General features: G+C 37.6%; 1 pseudogene; it reads right to left on the bottom strand.

Annotated features, from left to right (window-relative positions):
• Nucleotides 1-5815: 5815 nt before the first annotated feature.
• The window catches only part of LOC103873399, a 42068-nt pseudogene continuing 29046 nt past the window's right edge, over nucleotides 5816-18837 (bottom strand).

Below are 18837 nucleotides of genomic sequence, written 5' to 3' on the forward strand. Positions count from 1 at the left end.
TTTCTTGACAAATTGACGTTCTTTACATTAAGGTCTTCGAGACTGCGGACGCTCATTAATCAAAGGTATGTTTCTTAATTTTTCTTCCTCGTGACAATTGAATAGGTTGCTTGATTCATTGTGAACATGTTTGATTTTTCTTAAAGAAGAACCTGGTGTAGTAAGCAGAGCCGGCCCTGAAATTTTGGAGGCCTGTAACAATGTCTTATGTAAAAAATTTTTTTATCTATTTAGGGGCCTAAAATATATTTTTGGGGGCTTATGTCTATGTAATTTTTTTCCAAAAATTTTGGGGATTTGTTGCAAATGTTTCATAAGGCATTGCCTAGGACCGGCTCTGGTAGTAAGTTACGATCAATGGGTGTCCTTATACCCCTCGAACAATCATCACTGGAAAAGGAAGCTAAGGATAACACGGTTTTTGTTGGTATTTGCCTATTTGGTACTGGTAATCATGCATTCTTTTGAGAAATGTGTTCATATGGAATCTCTTTAGTATTAGCGAGGCTGTTAAAACTTAAAATGTGTTCCTGTGTGTTTGATTTCGTTCGAATTCTGACCTAGTCTATATATTACAAACTTTCGTCTTATTCATCTAATAAGGAGAATTTTAAGGGCTAATAGCATCCGCAACGGTGGGACTTTTGTTTGGAGTCTTTAAATTTTTTTTTTGATTTTTTAATTATAAAAAAAGAAAAAAAATTCAACGAATCACAGACTACTATGCGTCGTAAGGACCCACAAATAGTGCAACGATTCGCTACGAAGCAATTCTTATTTAAAGATTTTAAAGATGATATGATCCTTAATTTTTAATAGGATCTACTGGTTATTTAATTATTTTTTTCTTAAGAATTCCTCCTTAAGGATCACCGTTGCGGGTACTAAGTAACAATTTATATTATCATTGTTGCTGCATTGTGTGTCAACGCGTGGGAATTTGATATGTTCGAATTATATATGAGACAAAATGTCGTTCTCATTTGACAAGACCTGACAGGTGTATCTAAGCTGGATAGGCCTACTATAGCTCTGCAGCCTATATACACAACTTGTATACTACAACGGGACATGTGAGTAATTGCGCTTATGCATCTCTCTCCAAGTACCTAATTATCTTTTGTTTTGCATGAACTCCTAATTTTTTTTTTTTTTTTTTTTGGTAAAATCATGAACTCCTAATTGATCTCTCTTTCGTGTATTTCCAGCCAAATTTTTTTTTTGAAACTTATTTCCAGCCAAATTGGCCATTTTAAAACCCTATAACATTAATAAAATTCACAAGAGTTATAGAAACATAATTTTAGTGAACTACCTAACATATATCATCACTTCAAAAAGTGGTTTCGTACGTATTTGAATTGAAACTTCGGACCACTTGCATGTGCTGTAACACGATCCTACTGATTTGTTTCGATAACTATACAATTCGTAATCTCTGGCATCGGCGGAGGTAGAGAGGAGAGAAGGTGGGCAGTTGCCCAATTGTTGAAATATTTTTTTTCATTGTTTTTTGGAAAAATTTATGATTACGTGTTGAGATCTATTTAAATGCCATCCATGAGTTTGAGCTCAAATTGTATGTTGCCCCCGGTGAACTTTTCGTCTGGTTCCGCCAGTGATCTCTGGCACATGCTATTCTTCAGTTTTTTATCAATCTCTAATCAGGGCCGGTCCAAACAATAAAAAATTTCTTTTGGGCCCTAAGCCAATATAGCAAATATACAAATAATAATAATTTGTAATGTAAAATTGTGAAATATGGCCCAAGGGCCCTAAACAGTTGCTTATGTTGTCTACCCTCTGGGCCGGGCCTGTCTCTAATCATACTTGTGGTAAATGTTGCATAGGCTTGTTAGTGTTTCGTTATCACCACTATTCACGTTAGCGATTGTTTATATATAACGGCCACGAAGTGTCTGATACTGATATAGTTATCAAATACATTAACAGTAGTTTCCATGAAGTTGACTCAGATATTATATATTTTAGGACTTATGATCAGAACCATACAAATCTTTTTTTTATTACTGGCATTTTTAAATGCCAAGCGTGCCCTTTATCCACGTTATGAGAAAAAACGTATTTACGAGAATGCCATTACTTTTTAACGCCACGTAAGCAAAAATCCGGCGACACGTAGGAATACGCTTCCGTGTTTTCATTAAGTCAGCGGTAAAAGAATACGTCTTTCGTTACGGCTGGTATATGTATAAATTTCGGCTGACTTATAATAAAATAGTTGACTTAGTAAAAAAGGCTGATTTAAGACAATAAGTAAACCACGCGTAAGGGTTGAGTTATATGAATCTAGTTGAGTTATTGGACAACGGCTGACTTACGTACTGACGTTACGGCTGACTTAATCATCGATGGATTGATTTCTGGAAAATTTGGTTGAGTCGTAGTAAAGACACGACTCAGTTATATACCCACGGCTGAGTTAATAAACACCGAATGACTGGGTTATGGGATGTTTGACGGCTGGGTTATCTTAAATCAGCCGAAACTGGATGGTTTAACATGAGACTCAGCTATATTGTGGTTGAGTTATTAGCGAAAGATTAATTACTAGAATAATATTGTTTTACGGCTGAATTGTTAAACGATATGGTTGGCTTATTGTATTTCATCTTATTTACAGCTGGGTTATCGAAAAAGATTAATTACTGAACTAGTATCCACGTTTCGGCAGACTTACTTACTATATGTGGACTGACTTAGGGTGTCTGAGTTATATATTATTTTGGTGGCTGAAAAACCGAATTTCCATGTCAGCTGCCATGTCATCAATTCGGATTTGCCATGTCATCAGTAACGAAAGAACTTCAAAACTAGGTTTTAATCAGCCTGTTCATATTCCTCTCCTCCCCTTTCATACCCGTTATTTCTCTTCTTCATCTATCTCAGTTGGTTATGGATATGGTTATTATTGTTTCCGGTAACTGGATTAAGAAAAACAAATATGTATTCAACGCTGATAGTAGAGGGTGTAGAGTTCTCCATTTAGATGAGAACTCTACACATGAAGCTTTCGCAAAGTCTGTTCTCGATGATTACGGATTGAATGAAATGAGTGATCATATTCAGCTAAGCTACATGTTCTCGAATAAATCATTGAAAACAATGGCGCACGACACTCCACCAGTGTACGTGTCCAATACTCGGCAGTTGCAAGGTTTTGTAGCCCTAAAGAAAATTGAACAACTACGTCTTTGTGTTGAGATTACGGAGAACAAGGACGACAGAGCAAGAGAGAAGACTAAAACAAACTTCAGTTTTAGCTCAGAAGTAGAAGCGTCAGAAGTAGAAGCGTCAGAAGTTGAGTCCAGAGACGATAATTACAGTGGGAGTTACGATGGTTGCAGTTCGGAGAAGGAAGAAGAGGACAATGAGATTGATTGCTCTAGTATTGTGGAAGGAGAAAATCAGAACGTAGGTGGAGAAGATGAAACAGGCAAAGAAAACGAAGAAGACGATCAATTTGATAGCCGATTTGATATGTTCGACGACTCGGACGGTGCGTCATCTGAAGATGATAACTTCAGCTCATACGGTGAGTCTCCTTTAGAAGACAAAGAGTCACCAACGATACCTCCCAAGAAGATATATCAGAACTTCTCGATGAGCGGGTCTAAAGAGAGTGAGGAGGTTCTTCTAAGGTTGGAGATGTCGTCATTAAATCTTGCGGTAGGGCAACGATACGAGAGTAAAGCCGATTTGGAGAGACGACTGAAACTTCTTACAGTGAAGGATCGATTTGATTATGATGTAGACATATCAACCCGAACATTATTCATTGTTAAGTGTTGATGGATGTATCTGGAGGGTTCGTGCTTCTACCAAAGGGGAATCCCCGGCGTTCTATGTTTGTATTTACGAATCGAATCATACATGTTCTACAACTGAGCGTTCTAATCGATGTCGAAATGCAACACCAGATATTTTGGAGAGTTGTACAAGAACTTTCTCGGCGACGTTGGTCCGGCCGTTCGCCCTACGAGTGTTGGAATAGCTATCACTAAGCAGTTTGGTGTAAAGGTAATTACTTTGGTGTAACTGAGTTATGTTTACGAAACAGCTAAGTAATATGTGTTTCGTAGCGGCTGATATATTTACACAATGCGGCCGAGTTATATTAAAATAGTGTTGAATTAGTTTTACGTTGTGACTGACTTAAGTGTATGATGTGGCTGAGTTATGTGTATCGTTTTTCATGTGAACAGATGAAATATTGGAAATCTTACCGGACGCTGAAATTTGCAAGGGAAATCGTTCAGGGAACACCTGAGAGTGGGTTTGAACGCTTGCCTTCTTACTTATACATGATAATAAGAGAAAATCCGAGTACAGTTGCGCGTCTTCAAATCGATGAGAATGGAAAATTCATGTATGTGTTTCTTGCGTTTGGTGCGAGCGTATATGGGTTTCCTTTCATGCGCAAAGTTGTGGTTGTCGACGGTACGTTTCTTAATGGTAGATACAAAGGGACGCTTCTCACAGCACTAGCTCAGGATGGTAACTTTCAGATTTTTCCAATAGCCTTCGCAGTGGTTGACACTGAAAACGATGATTCCTGGCATTGGTTTTTTACGCAACTAAAACTTTTGATTCCTGACTACGAGGGTCTTGCGATAATCTCGGATAGGCATAACTCGATTGGGAAAGCAATTACAAATGTGTATCCGCTTGCTTCTCGTGGAATTTGCACGTACCATCTATATAAGAATATACTGGGACGGTACAAAGGAAAAGATGCATTTCGTCTGGTGAAGAAAGCGGTGAGATGTTTTAGGATGTCTGACTTTACTCAGATTTTCGAGGAGATTGAAGCGATTAATCCAGCATTCCACGGCTACCTCCAAAGGGCTGATGTCCGACTGTGGACGCGTGTTCATTTCCCGGGCGAGAGGTACAATTTGATGACTACGAACATAGCGGAATCAATGAACAGAGCATTGTCGAATGCTAGAGGTCTTAACATTGTTCGGATATTAGAATCGATACGGGTTATGATGACCAGATGGTTTGCTGAACGAAGAGAGGATGCCAGATCGCAGCGAACCACGCTTACTCGTGGTGTGGAGAAACTACTACATGTAAGTAAGCCTTTAAAAAAATTAGTCAGCCTTTAAATTCATAAGTCAGTCTTTACAGCTCTTAAGTCAGCCCTTAAGATGTACTAAGTCAGTCGTTTCACATTAATTATATATTTTTTAATAGGGTCGTGTAACTGATGATCATCACACTGAAGTTAAATATGGATCTTCCGGCGAGTCTTTGCATGTTGTTAATTTGGTAGAGCGAAAGTGCACATGTCACCGTTTCGAACTCAAGAAATTATCATGTGTACACGCAATCGCAGCGGCGGAGTACAAGAATGTTTCTCGTATATCCCTGTGCAGTCCTTACTATACCAGTAATTATTTGGTTAGCGCATACGCTGAATCGGTGAATCGGTCATGCCGGTTGATTCAGCGCAACCTGTTCCAGAACTCGTGGCTAACCAACGCTGCTTGCCCCCGACTGTACGTCAACCACCAGGCAGACCGAAGAAAAATAGGATGAAATCTGTTTTAGAAGTTGCACTATCAAACAAACGTCCTAGGAAAGAGCACACATGTTCTCGATGTAGACATAGTGGTCATAATGCGAAAACTTGTCTGATGTACGCAAGTGTTGTAGGGATTTTCATGTTTTTGTATTACGGCTTAGTTTATGGTTTTAATGTTTTTGTATTACGGCTGATTTGTTTATTTTCATGTTTTTATTACGTCTGGGTTGTTGTATGGATTTTCATGTTTTTGTATTAAGGCTTAGTTTATGGTTTTAATGTTTTTGTATTACGGCTGATTTGTTGATTTTCATGTTTTTCTTACGTCTGGGTTGTTGATTTTAATAGTTAATACTTATGGCCGGGCTGTTATTTTTCATGTCCTTTGGAAAGCATCTCAACGACTCTGATATGCGTAACGGCTGGGTTAGTGTTAACATGGGCTGAGTTTTTGTTTACTAAGGCTGAGTTACCTTTTTAACGGCTGAGTTATTTTGAATTAGTAGTATGAAATAGGATGATTTGATCCTATTTTTCTTATATCATTATGCGAAAACTTGTCCGATGTAAGCAAGTGTTGTAGGGATTTTCATGTTTTTGTATTACGGCTTAGTTTATGGTTTTAATGTTTTTGTATTACGGCTGATTTGTTGATTTTCATGTTTATTCTTTAAAAATTCCCGCCAAAAAAAAAGGTCGTCAGACGACTGAGTTTCACACTGCCAATAAATAAGACTTTCAACTCTATATTTTTACACATTTTCTCTGTCTATCTAAATCAATTTCACCCCTGAGAGAGTAAATGGAATTATTCACTCTTCTTGAATTGCCTGAAGAAATTCAGACGGTACTGGTTGAACGTGCGGCCCGTAACTCCATCCAAGATCTCTATGGCCTCAAAGCATCGTCGAGGTCGATGAAGGCGTTAGCAGAGCGGCGTGGGGTTTACCATTTCCTCGATGTTGTATCCGTTCCCTGGGGACTCAATATGCCTTATGAGTTGTTGAAAGCTTGCTACAATGAGGGAAATCCAAGCACGCTTTATATAAAAGGTGTACAGTTTTTCTACTCCTTGGACCTTCATGAAGAAGGGCTTTCTCTCATGAAGCATGCAGCAGATGCTGGATATGAGCGTGCTGTGTATACACACGCAATGACTTGAGCAATCTTTGAGGGTGAAGAGAAGTATTTTGATGGTATTCCATTTGAATCTGTTGACAGGATCGGTAAACTAGTGCGCTTTGTTAAATGGGGTTGGGGTTTGTGGCATGGTGACTATTTTCGCGACCATAAGGTCCTGTTCAATTGCTTTTTTATGTCATCGTTCTACAGATGCCAATGTGCAAATCTTGTGCAGCGACAATGTCACTGCTTGTGGCACATTGATGTCACTAAGGATGATAACATGTGTAACCGCTGTTTCTGGATCAAAGAGCTCGGCTTGTTCTTACGTGATTTTGAACCGATAAGCCTGTTAAGGGACACAAGGAAGTGGTGAAGATGTAATGTATCGAAACTTATCTTTTTATGTTATTTGCTATTCCAGTATGTTGTATGTCGAGACTAATATTCTATGGCTAAGTTGTTGTTTTCTAATATTTGATTAAATGCTATTTATAGGCTTAGTTAATTATTTCGTTGGCTAAGTTAAATATATTTGAAGACTGAGTTAATGGTTCCTAAGGCAACGTAAAATCTATTTCGAGGCTGAGTTAATTTTTGTAAGGCTAAGTAAAATCTATTTAAGGGCTGAGTTAATTGTTTCCAAGGTTGAGTTAATTGTTTTTTAAGCTAGTTAAATGCTATTTGAAGACTGAATTATTTGTTTTTACAGCTTAGTTAATTTAATTTCACGGTTATTAAATGATTTGATTAAAACATAGGACTGAATTAAACCAACTGTTAGAAACTCCATTAAAAAAAAATTTATTGTCTCGATAGTATAAAGGTCTCGATATTTGTTAGAACCTTGACTTATTTTCACACGCCTAAAATTAATTTTGATTTATTAAAATTCACGTGAAATCCCAACCGTCGCGAATCATGTTTCGACTGAGTTGGCTGAATTATATCTTACTGGCCAATTAGAGTTGAGGAAAACATCGAAAAACTCATGGCAACTGAATTTGATCACGCGCATAATAATGGTCTCGATTTACACTGGTCTGGATAAATGAACCGTCTTGCTGAGTTATTGTTAGTTATAATACATGAGTGCTTGCCGTATCCCTATATGTAAAGACATACTAATAATGAGTCTCGATATTATCATGGCAGCCAAAAATTCTCACACGCATAATAATGTTATTTTCTGATATTTGATTAAATGCTATTTAAAGGCTGAGTTAATTGTTTCCAAGGCTGAGTTAATTGTTTCTTAGGCTAGGTACATGCTATTTGAAGGCTGAATTAATTCTTTTTACAGCTGAGTTAATTTTATTTCACGCCTAATATTAAATTTGATTTATTAAAATTCACGTGAAATCCCAACCGTCGCGAATCATGTTTCGAATGAGTTGGCTGAATTATATCTTACATGCCAATTAGAGTTGAGGAAAACATCGAAAAACTCATGGCAACTGAATTTGATCACGCGCATAATAATAGTCTCGATTTACACTGGTCTGGATAAATGAACCCTCTTGCTGAGTTATTGTTAGTTATAATACATGAGTGCTTGCCGTATCCCTATATGTAAAGACATACTAATAATGAGTCTCGATATTATCATGGCAGCCAAAAATTCTCACACGCATAATAATGTTATTTTCTGATATTTGATTAAATGCTATTTAAAGGCTGAGTTAATTGTTTCCAAGGCTGAGTTAATTGTTTCTTAGGCTAGGTAAATGCTATTTGAAGGCTGGATTAATTCTTTTTACAGCTGAATTAATTTTATTTCACGCCTAATATTAATTTTGATTACGAGACGAAAGGTTTGGATACAGTAGGGTTTGGAGGTCCTGGATGCAGCTCACCATAGCTAGCCAAAAATGAGAATCGAATACACAAACAGCAATGAACGCCGGTGCTTATGCGGATCATCCTAATATAGTAAGCTTTTGGAGATTTAACAGGAAAAGCTGGTTTCACTAGAGAAACTGTTTCAGTACGAATTGAATCCGCAAGCCGTAAATACCAATAAGGTTGTTAGCCTTCACCAGTCGGAGAATTTAGAAACATTTCTAAAGCAGATTTAGAAACTGCGGCCGATGTTGTTCAAAAAAAAGTTGCGGCCGATTTTGTCTTATTAGCTATTGCGAGAGCTTTTGATCGGAGACGGTGTCGGAGAAAGAGGTAACAAAGGAACTCTAAACTGCTAAACACAATTAAAATGGTAAGTAGAAGATTAGTGAATCTGAAATTGCCTTTCTATTAAGCCCATTGGACCCTGACAAAATATATTAATTGTTTAGAGGAAGCCTTTCCACGTAGCTGATACTCTAAAAACGAATTCTATCTACGGTCAAGTTAACAGTGATTGTTGTAATACTTTAGATTCAACTTCAGAGGACCAATTTACACTTTATTTCTATGGGTTCAATATTAAGCTAAAAAAATGATGCGTTTTTTTATTTCAAGGTAACGTAAGAAACGAATAACAGATTGATTTAGGTTTCAGATTGATGAGAAGCTAACCTAGGGTGATTTCAACAGGCACTTGCAATCATGAGCCAAACAATTATTCAAGTTCAGTTATGGTCCTAGTCTAGAACTTTGAAAACAATGCTAGATTAACCCACTATCGTGGTGTTTCACCTTTCATTGATCAGCCTTATCGCCTAAGCTATCAGCCTCTCGATTGGGAACAGCCATCAGACTGTTGCTCTGTGTGAAAATTTCTAAATTACATTCTTTTCTGAATGAAGACAATCGATAGATACCTATCTATGTTAGCTCACGATCTAACACCCTAACACTCTAGGCTAACAAGATCAACTACTAAGTCATAACAAAAGAAAACACATAAATCAATTATGAATAATACTGCATGTAAATAAAAGAGATAAAAAGAGAGTTCGGGATAATCTTCTCTAGGTGAGAGAGATGAAGTCTTCTCCCTGACAAGTAGCAAATCGCCAAGTACAAAAGTCTTCAATGGGTTCTTGTGTAAAAAACTAGCGTGGAAAAACAAAAAGTAAAAGAAAAAAAAGATATATCAAGGTTCCTCGTGTCTCAGAGAGAAAATTGGGATGATTACGGCAAATCTCGAAATAAATTGTAGTTTTCTTAAAAAATCTCTACCGCTGGAGAAGGTACTCGGGTGCTCCTCTCGATCGGGATCAGCCATCAGACTGTTGCTCTGTGTGAAAATTTCTAAATTACACTCTTTTCTGCCTCTTTTGCTCCAACTGGTCCATATTTCATCCAAAACAGCTCCACATCTAAAACGACTTGAAAAAATAGAAGGGCTTATTGGCTTAATAGCCATATTTCAGAGGAGAATCAAAAGAATAGACATGATTTTGACAGAATGTAGTGATTGTCTTTTTGCCATCATTCCAGCCGGTTATACCCTTGTTGGTAACAGGTACCCGGTTCCTTCACATAAAGAAAACGACGTGGCCATTTTGTGAACCATAGTAACACCTCTTATAATACTGAAAGTATGTATTTGTGGTTTTTTGAAAGAAGAAAAAGTCATCCACGTATAACTTTATTGATCACATACATAAGCATCAAGATTTATATTCTATATCATATAAGTTTTATTCCATATCAGATAAAAACTAAACCCTAAAATCTAATCACTAAACCCTAACCCAAATATAAACCCTAAACTCATATATCAAAATCTATAAAATACATAATGGTATGTAATATTAAACTAAATTATGTTATATTATATTATATTATGTAATATACCAATATATCACCAAAATTAAAACACATGGTATGAAAGTTCAGAAGTGTTCTATTCCATATCCAAACAGAATAGAAACAAGTAATACTTTTCCAATGGTGAACTCCATATTCCAGAAACTAAACCCTATCCAATCATCACGAAATCCTACACGAAAAATATAAACCCTAAATATAAACCCTTCTAAATACTAAACCCTAAACTCTAATCACTAAACCATAACCCAAATATAAACCTTAAACCCAAATATAAATATTAAACCCAAATAGAATAGAACAAAATAAATAACATAGTACATATTAGTGAAATTATGAAATGTATACGATTGCATGTAAGAAATGTCTATGATTTCATGGAAAAAGTTGATGTTGACCCCAACCATACCCCTTCATCTTCTAAATACTAAACCCTAAACCATATTCACTAAACACCCTATTCACTAGACCCTAAACCCAAATATAAACTATAAACTCAAATAGAATGGAACAAAATAATAGTATGTTATATATTGGTGAAATTATGAAATATCTATGATTTCATAGAAGAAATTAAAGTTAATGCTTACCCCAACCAAAACCCCTCACCTTCTGAATACTAAACCCTAAATATGATTCACTAAACCCTAAACCCAAAAATAAACTCTAAACCCAAATAGAATGGAACAAAATAAATAGCATGGTATATATTGGTGAAATAATGAAATGTCATGATTTCATCGAAGAAGTTAATGCTGACCCCAACCATATCCTTTCACCTTCTAAATACTAAACCGTAAACTATATTCACTAAACCCTAAACCCAAATATAAACACTAAACCTAAATATAAACCCTAAACTCAAATATCAAAGTCTAAAAAATAACATATATTATGTAAATTAAATTATATTATGTAATATTAAACTACACAATCTAGATCATAGTACGATATTTACTTGTTCAAAAACTATATTTTTAAACAAAATAAAACACTCTTTAGTAATCATCAAATGGAATGGAACATAATAAAATAGAAAAGTAGCATAATATATTGCATTTCATAACAAGAATAGAACAAACATAATACATTTCTATTCCATATGCGAATATAATAGAACAAAATAAACAGAAACTGTTCATCTTCTCTGATCAACTTAGGTCATCTACGGCGACAAAATATAAGTGTATCTTGCGATATTAGTGGAGATAATACATATAACCGCATCAAAGAGACAGATTTTGTTGTTGATACAGTAAATAGAAGAGAAGAACATACGGTGGTGACGCGATGATGGTGTCGTTCGTATAGATGGAGGTGATCAAATATTTTGTAACCGCTGCGGACTTAACGGGTTGTTGGAAGGCGCCGCTGCGGACTTAACGCCGCCGATTGGGAGCCGATTTCAGAAGCAGAGTAGAGACGGATGTTTATAACAGTGAAGGAGATATCAAAAATTGAAGAGATGCAGACGAAGGCGACGGGGTTACTCCAATCTGTGCCAGAAGATGTGGAGAAAGGTAAGCCACAATTTACTGTTTTACGCTTAATAATTAACACTAAAAATTATCTTTTGTTTTGCAGGTTTCACCGGTTGACATAAGGGGCAAAACAGTATTAATATAGAAAAGTAACGACGTGTATAGATCTGTTAGGATAATTGTGTAGATGGTGAATTAGGTGTTTTTGTGTGGCTATAGAGCCTAATTTCCCAAAATAGAAAGACTCGATGAAAACTAAGAAAAATATATATATACAAGATGTAAAAGACAACATATATCAGTAGAAAATATATATACAAGATGTCAATAACACCGTATAGAGCCCACTAGTCAGAGAATATAAAAAAGAGGAGATGCAGGGTATGGGAGGGCTCTACCATCTGAGCTATATTCCCATTGTGGTAACCGTTCTAAGTCATACTTTAATCACAATTGGTTTTCCCAGAATTAATCGGAATATGGTCAAAGATGATCATCGCTCTCTGAGGATTTTCTGATCTTTGTATGCGTCTATAGCTGCAGAAGCTCTGGGTTTCCCCACTTCCATATGGTAAAAATTAGAAACACCAGTTTAGGTTATTTCCGTGATAATAGTTTGGTTGTTAATACCCAACATGTTTCAATATATGTGCTTTAACGAAACATAGACGTTGCACACAAACTGCTCGATCAAATGTCTCCGAGAAAGCTTCTCCTCTTTAAGTTTAACCATTGTGCCTAGTTTCTCTCCCTAATTGTTTTGAATGTTCCTTTCACGATCATTTTCATCTCAATTCATATCATACATTCCAGCTTGCTGCCAGCTTACGAATTGTAAATCACTATTTTAGTTTAGTTTTGCGTTTGAAAATCTGTTTTAGTTTAGTTTCGGCAAATATCTTTCTTTTTTTTCTCTTGCTCTCTACACAAAGATCAGCAAAAATATCATCTCAATCTTAAGAGAAACCCATATATGAAAATCAGGAAGCTATATAGCCTGTTGATCTCTCTGTTTCTTTTCTTCCAAAGCTCACATATGATCTGCTAATGTCTTCACGGCTTTCTGGCAAAGCAAGACTGCATCCAACTCTGTGACTTATAAGAAAAAAATACTGCAGATTTTCCAGAGGTTTGATGCAGTTTGTTTTCGCTTTGTAGTTTCAGTATATCTTTCTGTAAAAGCCGGAAAACCGGACTGACATAAACGATAAAATAAGAAACGATGTTAAGGAAATATACGAATGTAAAGACGAATACAAGAACGATAAGAAATCGTATTCGCAAAGAGACATGGAGTCGAGATATGATCTCTTTCCTTAACTCAAAATATTCGCTCCGTTAGTGAGACGGAACTGTACGAATATAGAGTCCCAGGATAAAACCATGGCAGACGAATCACGCCTCACTCGTGATCGCCCTATCGAACTATAAATTCTACGAAACACTCTCGCAAAATAGACTTACGCAGAGGGATTTTTGCTGTTGGATTTTGATACGGAAAAAGTTAGAGAAATGAGAAGAGAGACGAGTTGTATTTAAAAGGATGGACGAGGAGCGACTTCCCGTAACTGTTGCATAACGTGCGCACGTTAGTGGGGATTTGGCAAAGATCTCGGGAAGTTTAAGTTACAAACTTATTCCCCAAGACTCGCTCTCTCTCTCTCTCTTATCTCGTTTAAATATCTCGAGAGGATGAACTGCATGACGTTTTTTATTTTATAGACAAACTGCTTGTCGTTTTAAAATAAAATGCATGTTGTATTTGAGATTTTAAATGGCAAAGTGTTGAGCTTAACTTGGTCCAAAAAGAATAGTTCTTATCGGGCCTTAGCCCAAGCCCAAGCCCAGGCCCAAGCCCAAGCCCAAGCCCACGCCCACGCCGAGCCGAGCCCGAGCCGAGCCGGCCGGACGGCGGCGGCGCGCGCGCGTGGGGAGCTCTCTCTTCCTCTGAGCCGTTTAATCTAGTGTAAGTGTATACACTTATATATACTGCTCGTTTTCTCCTCATGTAACCGATGTGGGATGTTATTAAAACTCCTTCATTAAAGTCATGAAAGGCTTCTTGTGTTAACTCCCGCAGGCCCATTTCTTTTCATCATTTCCAATTTTTTATTAAAGCCATTGGGCTTAATAAATTGGTCCAACAATCCCCCACATGAATAGAAATGACTCTAGACATATGCAGACTAAATGCAGACTCGATAGACTCTAAAAAACTATACTTATTCTAATCCTGACTAGACTAGACAGACTTATCGAGAGTGTTTGCGAAAAATTCACTGTGTTTGAGTTGGTGGCATTTTTAATCCTTGAACCACTCATAGTTAATATCTGTCGGGTTTACTTTACCAGAAGGTGAACATGATGTCTTGAACCAACCGGTGTTTTATGTAAACCGAGACAACAGGCATAACGCAGCTTCATTTTCTCGTAGAACTTAGTTCTCTATTGTGTTCATTGTGGCCCTGAACTATTCCTGGTTTTCATGAGTGAACTTAGAGAATATAGCCTTGCATTCATTCTCCTAGAAACGGCCCCATTTCACACTCATTAGGTGATTGACCATGAAAAGTATTGAGTAATACTCCGCTCAGAAGCTATGGAATCATTAAAAGCTTATGCTTATCTTCACACATTTGTTAGCACTTTTATCATCTTAGGAGCTGGGAAGAGACTACTTATCTCAAGTGCTTTGGTTAGATTCTGTTTGATTTTGTTTTCCCTTTGAACCTACGTCTTGGGATCTCCAGTCATGATAGGTAGGGTTGCAATCAAGCATCCTCATTCGTTATAGGCTTTAAACCCATTCCTTTTGATGATTTAGCAACAACATCTCGTGACAACCCTTTAGTAAATGGATCCGCTAGGTTATCAGCCGATTTGATGTAGTCTATTGTAATTACACCAGTTGAGATAAGTTGTCTAATGGTTTTATGTCGTCTTCTGATGTGACGAGATTTACCATTGTAGAGATTATTCTCAGCCCGAGCTATAGCTGATTGACTATCACAATGTATGCGTATAGCTGGCACAGGTTTCTCCCACATAGGAATATCTTCCAAAAAATTTCTAAGCCATTCAGCTTCTTCTGCTGCTTTGTCTAAGGCTATGAACTCAGATTCCATGGTTGATCTGGCTAACACTGTTTGTTTGGTAGATTTCCATGATATTGCTGCTCCACCTAGTGTAAAGACATATCCACTCGTGGATTTTGAGTTTTTAGAATCTGATATCCAGTTAGCATCACTGTATCCTTATAAAACTGCTGGTTCTTTACCATAGTGAAGCCCAAAATGTTTGGTGTAGCGCAAGTAATTGAGTACCCTCGTTATAGCTTTCCAGTGTGTATGACCTGGATTACTAGTATATCGACTAAGTACGTTTACTGCATGCGCTAGATCTGGTCTAGTACAATTTGTCAAGTACATGAGACTTCCGATCACACGTGCGTACTCGTTTTGTGAAATCGCTTTCACCTGAATTCTTTGTCAAGTGCATTTAGGGATCTAATGGAGTTTTTGCCGTACTATTAGAGTAATTTTTAAATCTCTCTAATATTGTTTGAGCGTAATGAGATTGGGTTAAGATAATTCCGTTTAAATTTCTTGTGACTTTAACCCCGAGAATTACATCTACTAATCCCAAGTCTTTCATCTCAAATGTCCCTTTGAGCATGTTCTTAGTTTGATTGATAATGTCTTTATTGCTTCCAATAATGAGCATATCATCTACATATAGACATAGCAAAACATACGAATTTTTGGTAGTTTTGTAGTATATGCATTTGTCACATTCATTTATTTTGAAACCATTTGACATCATTGTATTGTCAAATTTTTTGTGCCATTGTTTAGGAGCTTGTTTAAGCCCATAAAGTGACTTTACAAGTCGACATACTTTGTCTTCTTGTCCGGGAATGACAAAACCTTCAGGTTGTTTCATGTAAATTTCCTCTTCTAAATCACCATTTAGAAAAGCAGTTTTTACATCCATTTGATGGATTTCTAGGTCTCTTAAGGCTGCGATTGCTATCATCAGTCTTATTGATGTTATTCTCGTCACTGGAGAATATGTATCAAAATAGTCAAGGCCTTCTTTTTGTCGGAATCCTTGAACTACAAGCCTAGACTTGTATTTTCCACCAGGTTTGCGTGTCATTATCCATTTATTCCCTAATGCTTTGCAGCCAGGTGGTAAATCCGTTATGTAATACGTATAATTTTGCATAATCGAATCTAATTCACTCCTGACAGCTTCGTTCCAAAATGGAGCTTCTGGTGAAGCCATGGCTTCTGCCAAAGTTTTTGGAGCATTTTCTACTAAAAATGCCATTAGGAAATCTTCTCCAAAAGATTTTTCCTTTCGAGCTCTTTTGCTTCTTCGAGGTTCATCTTTTTCTTCATTTTCTGAAATATCATTTATAGAAATCCCGACGCTTGTCTCAGTTTCTGAGTTCTTGTCATTGTCTCTTTCTTCTCGAGTTCGTTTTGAACCTTGTTTTTCCCTATATGGAAAAATATTTTCAAAGAAAGATGCATTTCTTGATTCCATGACTGTATTTTCATGAATATCTGATATTTCAGATTTATGTACCAGAAATCGATAAGCATTACTGTTATGTGCATATCCGATGAAGATGCAATCCACTGTTTTAGGTCCAATAGTGACCTTCTTTGGTGGCGGTACCGCAACTTTTGCTAGGCACCCCCACACTTTGAGGTATTTATACGAAGGTAAATTACCTTTCCATAATTCATATGGAGTTTTGCCAGTTATTTTGTGTGGAATTTTGTTGAGGATATAATTAGTGGTAAGCAACGCTTCCCCCCCCACATGTTCTGGGGTAACCCAGATTCCTGCAACATAGCATTCATCATCTCTTTTAGAGTTCGATTTTTTCGTTCAGCAACTCCATTAGATTCTGGTGAGTAAGGAGCTGTAGTTTGATGGATTATTCCATGTTCTTTACAGAATTCATTGAACGGACCATCATACTCGCCTCCTCTGTCGCTTATAACTACTTTAATAGTTGTTTTAAGCTGATTTTCAACCTCGAGTTTAAATTCTTTAAATTTTTCTAAGGTTTCATCTTTGCTATGTAATAAATAAACATAACAATATTTTGTGCAGTCATCTATGAAGGTCACAAAGTACTTTTTACCACCTCTAGTTTGTAAGTATTTTAAATCACATAAATCAGTGTGAATTAAATCTAGAGGTTTATTAGTTCTTTCAACACGAAGTGATGGCGTTTTTGTGAGCTTAGCCTGTACGCATACTTCACATTTTTGTTTACTTGTTTTGCATTTAGGAATTAGATTTAAATTCATTAATCTTTGTATAGACTTGTAGTTTACATGGCCTAATCTTTCATGCCATATATTAAAAGACTCAACCAAATAAGCAACTGGCTCTTTCTTATTCATTGAAACTTTTGGAGCTACAACTTTTGGAGTGACTGTCATTACATTCAACTTGACCAGTCCACCCTTAACATAACCCCTACCCAAATACATCCCATTCTTCCTAATCACGAGCTTATCCGCCTCAAAACTTGTGGCGAATCCATTCTTGCTGAGCAAGGTTCCCGAGACCAGGTTCTTCCTCATGTCAGGCACATGCTTCACATTCGTCAGAGTGACCTCATGTCCAGATGTCATCTTCAAAATCACATTGCCGCATCCTTCAATCTTGGAGACTGCGGTGTTTCCCATCTTGAGCTTCTCCTCAGTCTTGCTTTTCTGATAGGTGCTGAACATTGCCCTATCGGTGCAAATGTGGGTGGTTGCACCAGTGTCATACCACCATTCCTTGGGGTTGTTGCTTTCAACCATGTTGGCTTCAGTCACCACAGCAACGAGATCCTCCTCAGTGAGATTTGCCTAAGCCTTCTCATCTTTGATCTTTTTGCGACACTCAATTGTCTTGTGCCCCACTTTGTGGCAGTAGTGACATTTTCCCCTGAACTTCTCCACATTCGCATTCGCATTGATCTCGATGCCTTTGTTCTTGAAGTTTTTTCCAGAAGCCTTCAGGGCTGCAGCAATTTTGGAAGGCTTGGCAGGAGAATGGGCGTGTGCCTTTCCTTTGCCTTTGTGCTCAGCCATGTTGACACTGTGCTCCTTAGCAGTGACCTTGTCAGCAATTCGGTTTCTGGATTCCATCTGAAGCCTCATGATGAGCTCCTCGAGCCCCATCTTCTTCTTCTTATGCTTCAAGTAGTTCTTGAAATCCGCATAGCTTGGAGGAAGCTTTTCAATGAAGCTGAGAGTTGTGAATGTCTCGCAGATAGACATTCCTTCAGCAGCGATTTCATGGCAAATGAGCTGAAGCGCTTCCACCTGATCCATGATGGGTTTTGAATCCACCATTTTGAAGTCGTGGAATTTTGAAACCACATACTTCTGGCAGCCAGCGTCCTCACCTCTGTACTTCTTGTCCAGTGATCTCCATAGCTCTTTCGCCGTGGGGAACTCACAGTAGATACGGTACAATGGTCAATGAGGCGACCCAAAATGTAGCCTTTGCAGATGAAGTCCGAATGCACCCATATGTCTACAGTTGCGAGACTGTGAACATCATCAATCCCGTAAGGCATAATGGGCTTATCCTCCTGGATGAACTTGTCTAGCTTCATCGTTGTCAGGAAGAACAACATCTTCTTCTGCCACGTCTTGAAGCCTTTGCCATCAAACTGGTTTGGCATCAGTCATTGAGTGAACACACTAGGGACAGCCGGAGGAGTTTGAACTGCCACCGGACCACTTGCGGTTCCTGAAATTGAACCCGTCTGATAAAGACCAGCACCGAATAGACTACGGCGAGTGGTTTCATCAGCAGCATTTCCTGCAGGGAGGATAGTGCTTGTAGTTGCTGCAGTGGTTGACGCCGTGATGTTTCCAGCGGTTGTCACGCCAGTTGCATCAGTTGCTGCAGCGTTGAGTGGAGTCTGAATGACATCGG

The sequence above is a fragment of the Brassica rapa genome, chromosome A01 (genome assembly GCF_000309985.2).
Source record: "Brassica rapa cultivar Chiifu-401-42 chromosome A01, CAAS_Brap_v3.01, whole genome shotgun sequence".
NCBI classification, from domain to species: Eukaryota; Viridiplantae; Streptophyta; class Magnoliopsida; order Brassicales; family Brassicaceae; genus Brassica; species Brassica rapa.